Genomic DNA, 14,803 nt, shown 5'->3' with positions numbered 1-14,803 from the left:
TGTGCCATACACTAGGTAATAGTGTTTTGTTCCCCCACTAGGAAATTGTGCCTCTCTGAGCCCCATGCTAGGTAATAGTACTTAGATGTTCACCCCACTAGGTAATAGTGCCTCTTTGAGTCTAACACTAGGTAATTGTGCCTTCTTGTGTCCTCTCACTAGGTAACAGTGTGCCACTCTATCCACTAGGTATTCCTGCCTTCTGTAACCTCTTACTAGGTAATAGTTCATCCTTATCCCCCAGCTAGGTACTATTGCTCCTCTCTGCCCTCCCTTGGTAATAGTGCATCTCTGTGTCCTTCCATTAAGTAATAGTGCCTCTCTGTGCTCCCTCACCATGTGATAATGCCTGTCTCTGCCCCCTCCACTCACTAGGTAATGGTGCCTTTATGTGCCCCTTACAGCCCCAGCTAATAGGTAGGGATGAGCGAACCGGACGAGGTTCGGGTTCGTATGAACCTGAACTCTCGGCTTCTGATTCCCGCTGTCTGCCAGCTCTGTGGAGAGGGTGGATACAGCCTGAGGACCGCTTGGAAAACTGGGATACAGCCTATGGCTATGGCTGTATCCCAGTTTTCCAGGCAATTCTCAGGCTGTATCTACCCTCTCCACGGAGCAGGCAGACATCGGGAATCAGAAGCCGAGAGTTCAGGTTCATACGAACCCAAACCTTTGCCTGTTCGCTCTAATAAGTGCCATCTGCATTTGCACTGTCCTACAATGCTTTCCTACATGCGCTATAAGAGTGCGCACTACAACAGTGTTACAGGAAGATAAATTATACTGACGTGTTTAGCCAGTTGCAAACACATGCAGCACTTAGATTTTTTTAAGGGCCTAATACTTTTCATTCTTAGAGCTTATTTCTCTCTATAACTGCCCTTTATCAACCTGCTGTCACAAATCTCACTCTAGTAATATTAGTCATTTTCTGGTTTCTAAACCAGAAAATACTAAAATAAACTCCTAAAATACTTTGATCACAAGTATTTACCACAATCTGGTTTCTAAACAAATGTGCATTCAAGACTGATTGATTGATTGATTGATTGATTGACTGACTTGTGGACTTTTAACCACTGCATGTTACAATAGGTTTGCTAATCCATGACCTAGAATTGGATCTGGAACAATATTTAAAAAGTGTTACTGTCATTATAACTTTTAAAGTTTAAATCAACAGTAGATGTAAAATAAAGCAAGTTGGTAATTTACATTCATTATTTAATTTTTTTTTGTTATAATGGAAAACACAGCACTTCCTATGTTTAGCCGTTTTTTTCCTCAAAGAGTCTAAACACAGGAAGTCCTGTGTTTCCTATGTCATCTGTATATTCACAGAGAAGGCAGTCATGTGATTGATGGACACATTGAGCTGTGCCTCTCTGTACTGGCTGGGACTTTCTATGTTTAGTCTCTTATCCAAGCAGCACATGACTAAAAAGCTGCCTTCAGGAGACTGGACCTGGATTTCTGGTAAGTATAGCTTTGTTTTACAGCATGATAAGTAAATAACAATAATGAATATAAATTACAAACTTGCTTTTAAATACATCTACTGTTGATTTCAATTAACGACAGTGACACAATATTGTAAGCATGGTTACACAAATAGTGAGTAGGGATGGTCCGAACCTGTCGAGGTTCGGGTTCGGCTGAACGAGAACGCTCGGCATCGGATTCCCGCTGTCTGCCCGTTCCGTGCAGCTGGGGGATCCAGCGGGAGGACCGCCTGGAAAACTGGGATACAGCCTATGGCTATGGCTGTATCCCAGTTTTCCAGGCGTTCCTCCCGCTGAATCCGCCCACTGCACGGAGCGGGCAGACAGCGGTAATCATTGCGGAGGGTTCGGGTTCGTCCGAACCCCGTCCGAACCAGGTTCGGACCATCCCTAATAGTGAGGTTGGCTGCTTTGTGGAAAAACTACAAAAAAAATAAAAAATTGTTAAGTTATATTAAAAGAAAAACTAACTGTAATTTGCAAACAAAGGTCTCTAGCTGCTCAGTCAGTATATGGGCTGTCCAAAAAAATGTATTCCATGTAAAGTGGTTGTAGTCTTGCTATTTATCCACATGATGTCTTACTTGGCTGTCCCAGGTGTTATTCACTCCTATGCAGGACCAGAACAGTTGCTGAGTGTAGAAGAATCTGTTACCTGTAGTTGCACATGCATTAAACATGTTTAGCTACTATTCAGTCGAAGGAACAGTCACGTGAATAAATGACATGACATTGTCAGCATTGTGCAGTAACCTGGTCTGAATTGGGTCTGTTTTGCTTTTGTGTGACACACCCGCTTGCTTCTCGGCTTCCTGGCGGTGCAGGAGTTAAGCTGAGAAGCTGCGGGACTTGATTACACAGCTGGGTGGTCTGTTTGATTGACAGGTTTCTCTGCCTGTCTGCAGCCTGGAGGATCGGAACGCAGTTCCAATTGGGATCCGGACCGGGCTCTTGCTCAGCATAGAACAAATCTGAGGCAGAGTTCCAGCGCTGGTGATTTAGGTTAACTCCTGGTTCCAGATCCCCCGTCTATTCCTGCGAACCCCTTTCCTAATCCCTCTGTTTGACTCAACTTGTTATCTGACCTTCTGCCTGACTATTTGACGATCCCTTTGCCTGCTGATTTTGTACTGCATTGCCTGTTTGGATTTGACCCAGCCTCTTTACCATTCTTTTATGTTTGTTTGTCCGTCTCGTTCTGTGTGCACTTTATCAGCGTAGGGAACGTCTACGTGGTTGTCCACGGTGGATGGGTTCAGACCTAGGGCCCACTGTCTTGTTGTGTCTGTATCACCCGATCCGGACAGACATCATATGAATGTGGAGATTACCACTGTACATTGTTTACACAGCACATATATTGGCAGCCAAAGACTTTATATAGGACTTTTTAGGTTCACAGTAGGTAAGGAATAATATAAAAGTTTATGGTCTTTTTGGATTTGTTGCTCATTGCTATGTCATACTCTCCCCCCTTCTATAATGGAATAGTCTTATCAAATAACTTGTGTAGCACTATGCTAAGTTCATTTGATTGACAGATGCAAACAGGGATGCAGGGAAAGCCTCACACATTTATAAATGGTATTATCACTGAATGTAGGGTTCTAGTTTTGTGTGAGAGGGGTGGTAAAAAAAAAAGTTGGATTGTGCCCTCTTTTTTAAATAAGATAATAATCTGAGTTTATTTTACAGGTGAATTATTTGAACTGTACAATTTTTTCTTGAAATCCCTTCTGAGAACCAAAATGTAAGATAAGAATAAGTACCGCTGTCTTTCCACTGCTCTCTCAAGGCGCCCCTATACTTTCATAAGCTGTCAGTCAAACATTCATTTGCCTAACAACTTTTCTTCCTACCAGGTATGTTAATGGAGAGAGGGGGGATAGTGGGTTGGACAAAGGGGCCTATCATTAAAATTTAGCATGTCCTTTCCTTTGGATGACTTTCCTTTAAAGGGGAACTATCAGCAGGGATGCTGAGGAGGAAGGTATGTCTCTTACCTTCCTCCTCGGTGCCAGTCCCTTACTGTTAGTCGGCATAATCTTTGGCCAGGAGCACTGTTAGGAGCATTGCCCCAATCACACAGCGTCATCTGGCCCGCCTGCTCCATTGATGTTTGATTAACATCTAAGGCACTTGTAGGCCAAAGAAATGCTTTGAACAGTTTGTCATTTTTATCATATTATTTCTGAACACTTTTTACAGTATGGTAGATAGTCTTGTCAAGCTCAATACAGCCATTGCCATTAGTAAATATTATTGCCTTGAAGGTATAGACTTGAATGCAAGGGCCCACACTGATTCTGACAGTTTGCCTTCCATCGTCTCCTCAAGTAAGCCACTGACATGCACCCAACCACCAGATAATGGGAATGTGAAGGCCACCTTCTTCTATTGTTCCATTTGTTTACATGTTAGCCCCCTTTCACATACCTGGCAGTGCGGCTCCATTTCCCTCCAGCTAAGTAGCAAAGCTGGATCCCTCCAGCTAAGTAGACAAGCTGGATCGCTGGACACATCATGCAGCGTGTCCAACTGAGGGTTTATAAAAATTAAAAAAAAAAGAAAACCTGATGACAACTGTTGGACATTTACCATCAGTTGTGGTATAAGTTGTCTTCAGTTTCTGATAAAACAAAGCAGCCGGAGCACCTGATGTGAACCCAGCCTTACCTAAAATATCCCACCTCATGACAGGAGTCATTGCCACAAGAGTCAGTGTTATTTACTTCTCCTGTAATTGTTTTTCACGCACATTAAAAATAAAAAGCAAAATACGGCTATTATTTTGACTGAGAAATATGTCCTCATTTTCAAATGTATCTATTTTTTTCAGAACTCCCTAGGGCTTTGTTCACTCAACGTTTTTCAGCTCCGTTTAAAATTATGTCTAAAATGACAGACGTCATTTAACTGTCTGGCCGCCGGTCTGTGCAATGACGGCTGTTGGTACATTCATTATTCTAGTTAGGAGGACTAAATTGGCCTTTGAGTGTGTCTTTAATTGAAAAGTCAAATGAATTTAAAAGTAAAAATGGTGAAAGGACTGTGAAAAAAAACAACTGTGTGTTAACAACAAAAAAATAACCTCCACTGTTTGCAATAGACATCCAAAAATAATTGACATAATCATTATCTAGATGTCCGTGCAAACAACGTCCGTTATTTTATACATTGTGTGTATTGGACGTCCGTCATCCCATTAACTTTAATGCATTGCAATGAAGTCAATTTAATTACGGCAATAGCAGATGTCTTTTTAAATAGAAAAAGCAGACGCCTTTTCTCTTTAATTGGCGTTGTGTGAACATAGCCTTTGGCTGCATCCAACTTCTTCAGCCACCAACCTTCAAATACCAGTTGGATTCTAGCTTGACTAAATTGACCATATGAAGCAATTATCATTCTAAATAATTTCTTATAATAGTCAAAAATTGTGAAAAAGCAAGGAATAGTAATGGTGCACAAACCTCCAGGTACATTCAAATTAACACTTGTACAGCACCAAAAAGATTTATACCCACAAACAGAGGCTGAAAAATATCAGAATAAAGAAAATATAAACATTTTTATTTCATAATCCACATATATAAAAACATTTAAAAATGCCAAAGCACACCAAGAAAGAGGAGAAATTCCCCTCCCCCCCCCCGCCCCCCCCCCCCCCCCCCGCCTTCATTCTTCTACCTTGGTGCCATAGTTTACACTGCATATTGCACTTGCACTATGCCTAGCTGCCACTATTGTCCTAAATTGCACAAGTTCACACACTGTAAAATAACAGCTGCCAATTTAATTAAAAATAACAGCCATTACTTTAAGTTGTTCACACCTTTTTTTCAGCATCTTTGGTATTAAAATCAATGGACCTTTTTTTATTAAAGACACACGCAAAAGAGCTGTGTCAGGGCCCCTGGGAACACAGAGACACAGGACAAGTGGGCCCTAAGACCCCCCCCCCACACCGTCCCTACCTGCTTGCAGAGCAGGCCCTAAATGACCATCCGCAACTGGGCGGCGTTCCCTACGCTGCAGTAAGTGCAAACACTAAACAAAACAAGACAAACTAACACAATAAAGAATAGTCGGCGGGCAAGGTTGGCAACAAACGGGCAGCAGAAGTACAGAGTCAGAATCCACAAGCAAAGTCGAGGTCACGAAATCCAGGTCAGAAACACTAATAAACACGGAACAGAGATACAAGGAAAGGTACAAGAAACTAAATGCAATAACAGACAGTAAACAAGGTACAGGGAGAAACAGAAACCAGAGACAATAACCAGGTAACTAGAGAACAAGGCAAGAAACAAGCAAAGGGATCAGGAACTAGGAATACAGACAAACTGAGAAAAGGCAGGATCTAGCTGACAGACAAGCTGAACAACGCTATCAAGAGCCCTGAGTGAAGGGAGAGGCACAGGTATAAGGGATCAGAAGTCCCGGACTCCAAGCTGATAGATAGAATAGGAGAAACACACAAGAGAAAACCGAAAGCCAGAGGAGAAGAGACCTGTCAATCACAACACAGCAGACACAATCAGTGAACGGACCACAGCAAGGAAAGTGCAGGGAGAACTAAGAAAACAAGGACTGGATTACAAAAGACATAAGCAAAGAACATAAGAAAACCAGGCACGGACTTAATGCCAAAAGCGCAATCTTTGGCGCAGAGGTCGGATCTTCACCGCAGAGGGTGGCACTGATGCCTTTTCAGGCACGATCATAACAAGCTGTCTTTGACTTTGAACTAGATTAATATTCCAATGGTCGTTTTTGTAATGATGGCCATTGGAACAAGCTAAACCCCAACCGTTGTATGGTACTCAAAACAATGGTCATTATTTATAGTATCAAATAAAAACCATTGAAAATCGTTTGAACATAGTCTTAACAGGCTTGCCTCCTCATGTTTAATGCAGACATGCATTATTTATATTGAGTTCTATGTGATTCAGAGAGGAGTGGATTTGGGTCTGTTTTGTTGGGTAAGGATTTGTCCTCTTCCTTGGTGTGCTTTGGCATTTTTAAATGTTTTAATATATGTGTTCTTCTGTGGATTATGAAACAAAAATGTTGATATTTTCTTTCTCTGTTTGTATGTACATATCTTTTTGGTGCTGTACATTTAGGCAAGAATTGTAATGGTATGTTATTCTAGTATGATCCTAATGTCATAAATGGTACCATCATTTTGCCAATAAAAGCATTTCTCTATTTAGAAAAATGGCATGTATAAAAAGCCAATCATACAACCTCAGTTTAGTGAGCCTGCACCGGAACTGTGAGACATTTTTGTTCCCTTCAATAAATTGTGATATTAAATCATCTTAACCAAAGCAAGCCTCTATGGGGAAGCTATCACTAAGACATGATACTTGTTAGCGTCAGCGTAACTCAAGTTGAAAAGATAAGATGCACATTTCTGAAACCACTGGTGCCGCTTCATACCATCTCTCGGAATTACACATAATACTTCTCTCTCTCTCTCTAAGTGTGTGTGTGTGTGTGTGTGTGTGTATATATATATATATAGGGACTATGTATCAGGGTGGTTTGGTGCTCTCCCCACTAGGAGGCACCCCTTGGCAATGGGTTTCCTTCTCTGGAGAGAGGGATATCTGGCTATTCCCGTGTTTTGAGACTCGTAACTGAGGCTCCATGGACCCCTTTTTTGCATATTCAAATTTTGTATGGGACAATCAATGGAGACTCGTAAATGAGTACTCCATTGGAATTTTTCACTGTTCTCCCTGAGTTCAGTGATTGTTGTGTTTTGTTGGTGTATTTATCATTGCCCCAGTAGCCAGAATCCTGCTCCACACTGACGAGGGGCAAATACCCCGAAACTGCAGTCTGTGGATGGATGCCTAGCCTTGGTAACCCTTGTCTTATGTCGTTATACTCGCCACAGAGTTAGACTTTGACTCACAGGGGCCACCCTGGTGTTTCCCTATTTAGGTCCCAAAGCTCGCTACAGAGTGAGGACCTGAGGGACTACGTATCAGGGTGGTTTGGTGCTCTCCCCACTAGGAGGCACCCCTTGGCAATGGGTTTCCTTCTCTGGAGAGAGGGATATCGGGCTATTCTCGTGTTTTGAGACTCGTAACTGAGGCTCCATGGACCCCTTTTTTGCATATTCAAATTTTGTATGGGACAATCAATGGAGACTCGTAAATGAGTACTCCATTGGAATTTTTCACTGTTCTCCCTGAGTTCAGTGATTGTTGTGTTTTGTTTATATATATATATATATATATATATATATAAAATACAGTATTCACTACACATGCATCACTATTTTCAGAAGTAGATTATCTCCGTTATCAACTTGAGAAGGACTTTTCCTCATTCAGCACAGCACTGTCCTCTTTTGTCATTTGATTTTATCACTGAAATACCCTTGAAAGCTTATAATAAAACCCCACAGCTGTAATAAATCCAAGCTATAACATATATGACTCAGGACAGTCCATAAAATAATACAAAGAGAGAATTTGCACTTGTTGCTAGACTTTTAGTTTTAAACTTTTTTTTTCTAGTGGTGTTCGCTTGTATACCTGGACTATTCATTCATTATCTGTCAAACTGTGGAAATCATTTTTAAAATACAGATGAATATTTTTGTTAGCACTGTGATTGGGTGACAGTAGCCTAATAGGTTTGAGCAGTTGGATCATTCATTGCCAGTTGGTGAAACGACGGATCTAATGATGATACGGCAAAAATGTAAAAATTGTGCGTCTTTTCTTTATTTTTGACGTTGTGTGAACATAGCCTATAAGGTAATGAAGGCTTTATGAATGTTATAAATATGCACTGCTTTCATCCTTCCCATAACATGCCCATTCTTATATACTCTGTCACCACACACATTTTTTTTATCATCGGATTAAGAGAACACTTTTAACGTACACAAAGTACACATAGTAGTAGGTATGTAAATTGGTGGCTATTATGGGTATAGTGTATTTACACATGACACAAAGTTTCCATTAAGGATGATAAGAAACTGTGAGCTACTGTAGATAAAAATATAACTCAATCATGCTTTACTTCTCCTGGGGCAAAGACAGTTCCCTAGATGAGCCGTGTACCTAAATGTTCTGGAAATGCCAGGGGATTCATTTAGTGCAAACTCATGCCTGACTAATCCCCTAGCTACCATGTAAAGGTACAGTAGGTTTTTAATATGCTAATGACTACATAAAAGAAGGCCAACTACTTATAGTCGAGCAGCAAAGTTTAAATCATGGGAATCAGATGCATATGGGTATTTGACTACCCTATAAATATGGTGATCAGCTGATTTCTGGTCTGTCTCCTATTTAAGGTGGTATTGCGTTCACATGACAGCCCCTTTAAACAAATTACTGATGTAAATTTACAAACAGCTTTATGAATCTGATCAGGACTATGTAATTAGCAAGATCATTTTGTTTATACCCCTTTACTTTTTACAACTTAGTGTAAAATAAATATAAATGCACAAATAATGTTAGAATTATCACCCATTGATACATTAGTATTTCTTGGTGGGAAAATGTAACAAGAGAACTTTTTAATGGAGACTTGGTAGCTCCAGACTTTCTCTGTTGCTCAGCAAAGGATAACATGAGCAATGCAATGTTACTGTTTCCAACTGTGGCAAGACATTTAATATGTGTGAAATCATCGTTTAAATAACAGATGCCTATCTAGAAAGAACAGCCAAGTTGATGGCATCAGGCAAGCAAGCATTTTGGAAAATCAAAACCAGCAAGCATATAATCTGAAGGGCCTAATAAATTAAACTTCACTTTAAAGAGATTAAGTATTGATTATGTCAACAATGTTCTTCCGTGCTCCTTGCACAGTAGAATAAAAATACGTCTGAAACTATATAACGGTAATACAGGTCAAGCTTACAAAATATACAAACCAACAATGACACCTCAACACCGTAACTTGTCACTAAAATATTCAGGCACTTGCTCAATAAACAAGGGGGCTAATATCAAAGTCTAATAAATACTGGGTGAAGGCTCCACCACCCATAAGTTGATTAGAAACAGGTCATCTTTTTTCATCTTCTTGAAAGATCTTCTGTGATACCCTGAAATTAACTATAACACACAAATGTACCCCTTGAAAATTACACACAACAACCCCCTGAAATTCTGTATAATATGCACTGTGTTCAGGGATAGGGTTGTTTGAATATAATAAAGGACACTTACCTTCCTGGACCCTGTGCCACCACTGGAATCTTACCACTCTCTCCAGCTTCGGGGTTCTGGAGCCGTGACATTGCAGCCAATCAGTGACTGAGGCAGGACACTGCTGCAGCCGCTGATTGGCTGAAGGGGCTTGCAATGTTAAGGTCCCAGGACCCAGAAGCAGCACCACAGCTGGAATAAGCAATAAGATACTGATGGTGGTGCACGAGCCAGGGAGGTAAGTGTCTTTTAATATTTTCAAACAACTCATCACCGGGGGTATCTCAAAAAAAGGCCAAATATACAATACTTCCACATAACAGGCCACAAATGCTATTTACCTTGAAAAACACATGCCAGGTTCCAGGGAGCAGTAGCAGTGAAGTAGTGTCTGAGAGGCTGAACCTCAGATGGATGAGACTGTGCTGCCATTCAGAGCGGTAGAGACCACATTCAGCCTTTGTAGCTGTAGGTGAAGTGCCACCCAGGGTCGTAGCTAATGTCTCCTGGGCCCTGGTGCGAGAGGCCAACTTGGGCCCCCCCCCCTCCTTTCACGACCAAGTGATGCTATTGGTGTGTATATATATATATATATATATATATATATATATATATATATACACACACACCAAGACAGATATTACCACTAACACCAGCATATTGGAAGAGAAAGTATTATCACCGTACATATTACTGCCATACTGTTACCGACCAAATCCTGTATACTGAGACCTATATTACCAGTAATACCAGTATATAGGAAGGAAACATTACTGCCACAACACAACCACTATCATCACCACCATATTGTTACTGACCAAATCCAGTACACTAAATCACCTCATCCAGTCATATAGAGGTGGCCCCAGCTCTACACAGGCTCTATACACCATATACATTACAGTGCAGATATATCAGGTGACTCACAGGGGGACGTCTTCTCTGATCAGAGTTCTTCCCTTTTCATCTTCTTCTCCATTTGCCCTGGGCCGTTATGAGAACTTCTCCGAGCCAGGAATCCACAGAATCTGCCAGACAGACATATTGTCACGTATTGTCCCCTTTACACACTCCTTTAGTGGGTAGCCTGACTCTATGTGACCCCCTAATAATATATGCCCCCCTCTGTGTATTCCCTCTCCCCCTATGTTGCCCCCCCCCAAATAGATGGCCCCTCTCCCCCCATGTTGCCCTCCTTATAGATGGCCCCCTCTCCCCCCACCCTCCCTTATAGATGGCCTCCTCTCCCCCCTCCCTTATAGATGGTCCCCTCCCCCCCCTCCCTTATAGATGGTCCCCTTCACCCCTCCCTTATAGATGGTCCCCTTCACCCCCCCCTCCCTTATAGATGGTCCCCTTCACCCCCCCTCCCTTATAGATGGTCCCCTTCACCCCCCCTCCCTTATAGATGGTCCCCTTCACCCCCCCCCTCCCTTATAGATGGTCCCCTTCACCCCCCCTGCCTTATAGATGGTCCCCTTCACCCCCCCTCCCTTATAGATGGTCCCCTTCACCCCCCCTCCCTTATAGATGGCCCCCTCTCCCCCCCTCCCTTATAGATGGTCCCCTTCACCCCCCCTCCCTTATAGATGGTCCCCTTCACCCCCCCTCCCTTATAGATGGTCCCCTTCACACACCCCCTCCCTTATAAATGGCCCCCTTCACCCCCCCTCCCTTATAGATGGCCCCCTTCACCCCCCCTCTCTTATAGATGGCCCCCTTCACCCCCCCCCCTCCCTTATAGATGGTCCCCTTCACCCCCCCCTTATAGATGGTCCCCTTCACCCCCCCTCCCTTATAGATGGTCCCCTTCACACACCCCCCTCTCTTATAGATGGCCCCCTTCACCCCCCCTCCCTTATAGATGGCCCCCTTCACCCCCCCCCCTCCCTTATAGATGGCCCCCTTCACCCCCCCTCCCTTATAGATGGTCCCCTTCACCCCCCCTCCCTTATAGATGGCCCCCTTCACCCCCCCTCCCTTATAGATGGTCCCCTTCACCCCCCCTCCCTTATAGATGGTCCCCTTCACCCCCCCCCTTATAGATGGTCCCCTTCACCCCCCCTCCTCCCTTATAGATGGTCCCCTTTCCCCCACACCCTCATAGATGCCCCCCTCTTTCCCCCCACCCGTACAGGCTGATGAAAAACAAAACTTAACTCACCTGACAACGCGCTCCCACGTTGATCCTCACTCCTTCGGTCTGTCCCCGGCTGCTGCGCGGCTGTCGGGGGTGTCGCGTCTTATCCCCGGCAGCACGCGCATCCCAGAGCTCCCTGCGCGCCGGAACCGGAAGTCAGGGCCCAAGGCGCGCAGGGAGCTCTGGGATGCGTGTGCTGCCGGGGATAAGACGCGACATCCCCGGCAGCTGCGCAGCAGCCGGAGGAAGACAGAGTCGGACTCTTGTGACCGCAAGCAAAACAATGCTTGCGGTCACAAGAGTGATTGAAAGGGAGGGCCTTGCGGGGCCCTGAGGGCCCCGCGGGCCCCCCTTTGTGGCAGGCCCGATCGCGGCGGCGACCCCCGCGACCACGGTGGCTACGCCACTGGTGCCACCTCTATCAGGTTAAGGCAAGGCAGTGCACCACATAGGCTGCTTATCAGAAGATCCCTGCAGCCTATACAGTGAATAGTGCTTCTACAGAAACACCAGCACAACCCTTGTCTACACTGTGGATCTCCTCCTCTCAGGACAGTCACCTCCAAAAGAAAGGAAGAGGGACTGATGCCCAGAAAAGCAAAGATAAATTAAGCTGACATACTTTACTGACACTACGCTCGACTATGTCGGAAATCCTTCACTAGTTAGCTCCCTCTAGAGACAGAGACCTGGGACTATTGTGTAGGCAGAAGGCAGTCAAATATCCAAGACATATCTAAGCGCCAGTATGAGGATTTTTTCACAGAGTATTTCATCACACGTTCCAGCAGAGTACTGATACTATACACGTTCCGTATATATGGTCCATGCACGCACTGTGTTCTATGGACAAAAGTATCAGAAGTGAATGCATCATGATTCATTACGATGCAGAGTTCTGAAAGAGTACACAAGCCCAAACTGAATTGCCAATAAGCTTCTTGATTTCGGAAAGCGCACTGTAAATCACCACCACAAGATCTAGTGCCAAACCTTCAGTACCATGAATCTTTAAGCTTGACACTGCAGCCAACATGTCCTGTATAAAATGGAGTGAAGCACTAGATTTTTGTCTGACAGGCAATGCCTGTTGGTAGATGCTATGTTATCAGTGATCATGAATGCGCATGCGTACAAAATGCATCACATGTAGCCTTGTGTGCTGCATCATGGTGTTATATGCCTGTTTTTAATATGGAATCTAAATAAAATACATGATTTTTACAGAAATGCTGGATCATCTGTTTTGAATATTATCTTGTATAGTAACTGTAGGGTCCGCTTACAGTATCTGGAGCTATTTTATATCATGGCTATATTGGCTGTTAGTTTTAGTGTAGAGTATTCATGAGTTGCCCCCCTCCGCTGAGTGACAGCTGCCTCCCTTTTACTGTGTATTGTAAAGTGCTGTGAAATATGTTGATACTATATAACTAAAGATTTTTTTTTGTCGTTGATATACATTGCCCTGCACACTCCTTTATGTCTGTTACACTTTACACTTCATTTCTTTAAGAAAGTATTTTGCTGCATAAGCAATACATTTCCTGTCAGAATCAATCCCCTACTAGAAATATTGGGATGAAGCTTCGCTCAGCCTTACTCTCAGACACTGTAGTAGAGCTGACAATATTCCAGGGAAAATGTAACCTGAAGCTCTGAAAGTTTGTGTTGAGCTCTGTGCAGTATAAACCTTCCTGTTCTACCCTGGCACACACATGAGTCAATATAGCAGATGTCCTTCCATGATACCCATCAGGGATTTTACTTGGATCATCCTGAGTGGATTCTAGCTAAAAAGCCCCTTCTAATGCACACAACTTGTGACAGCAGCTGTTGCTGTAAAGAACAAACAGGATTCTGGAACAATATATGGTAAAGGCTCTGTTCTTTTATTCATTTGGAATAATGTTGTAGGTACTCATGTGCAAGACAAATGTGCATAGTACAGATTAGTAATGGTGTCATTCTTTTATTGCACATGCCTGGACTGTCTGGTATCAATCTGTCCCTTGACAATATAAAGTGTTGCTGCCATTTAAAAAAATAAAAAGAAAAAACCTTTGACATGTCATAGAACCGTGTTTGGGTGCTGACATTCCACCAATCACTTAATGGAGCAGGAAGAAGCACTTAGCCAAGCGCTTGTGACATATATATGTGCAGGCTTAGGGCCCTATTCTACCGGGCAATTATCATTTGCATAATCGTTAACGATTAACGATCTCAAACGACCGCTATTGCGAAAGACCTGAAAATGTTCACTCATTTCCATGGAACGATAATCGTTACGATGTCTTATTCAATGCAAATGATTTGCGAACGTTTTGCGAACGAGCAACGATAAAAATAGGTCCAGGTCTTATAAAGCGATCAACGATTTCTCGTTCGGTCATTAATCGTTAACTGCATTTCAACCGAACGATTATCGTTTAGATTCGAATGATTTAACGATAATCTGAACGATAATCGTCCGGTGGAATAGGGCCCTTATGATGTATGAAGTGGCCTCAGAAGTTAAACCGAAAATAAACAAAAATAATGAGGCTCTTTGTTACCATTTGAAAACAGTGTAAACCATCCCACCAACGATAAGGTGGCCTCATGCCGGGGTGGACCCTACACTGTACTATGGCCTCTCCATGGCATGAAATACGCCTATGCTCTGGGCATGCAAGATCCATCTTATACCGGCAAAAGTAATTACACCACCTGGGTGGCATGGGTGGGATGGGATACATCACCTCCTCCCCGTTCTGGCTTGCTTTGTGGGTTCTCGGCTGGATGTCCCGCTCAGCCAATTAGTGGTTGCGGCGGGGCAGCGCACCGATTAGCTGAGTGGGACAAGCAGATGCTGGGAACCCCCGAAGCAAGCCTGAGTGGGGAGGAGGTGATGCATGCTCTGGCCGACGGGGGGTTAACCTACATACTTGCAGCGGGACATCAATCCCGCTGCAAGTATG

Source organism: Dendropsophus ebraccatus, chromosome 3 (genome assembly GCF_027789765.1).
Source record: "Dendropsophus ebraccatus isolate aDenEbr1 chromosome 3, aDenEbr1.pat, whole genome shotgun sequence".
Taxonomy (NCBI): Eukaryota; Metazoa; Chordata; class Amphibia; order Anura; family Hylidae; genus Dendropsophus; species Dendropsophus ebraccatus.
Note: the sequence above shows the minus strand (reverse complement) of the source record.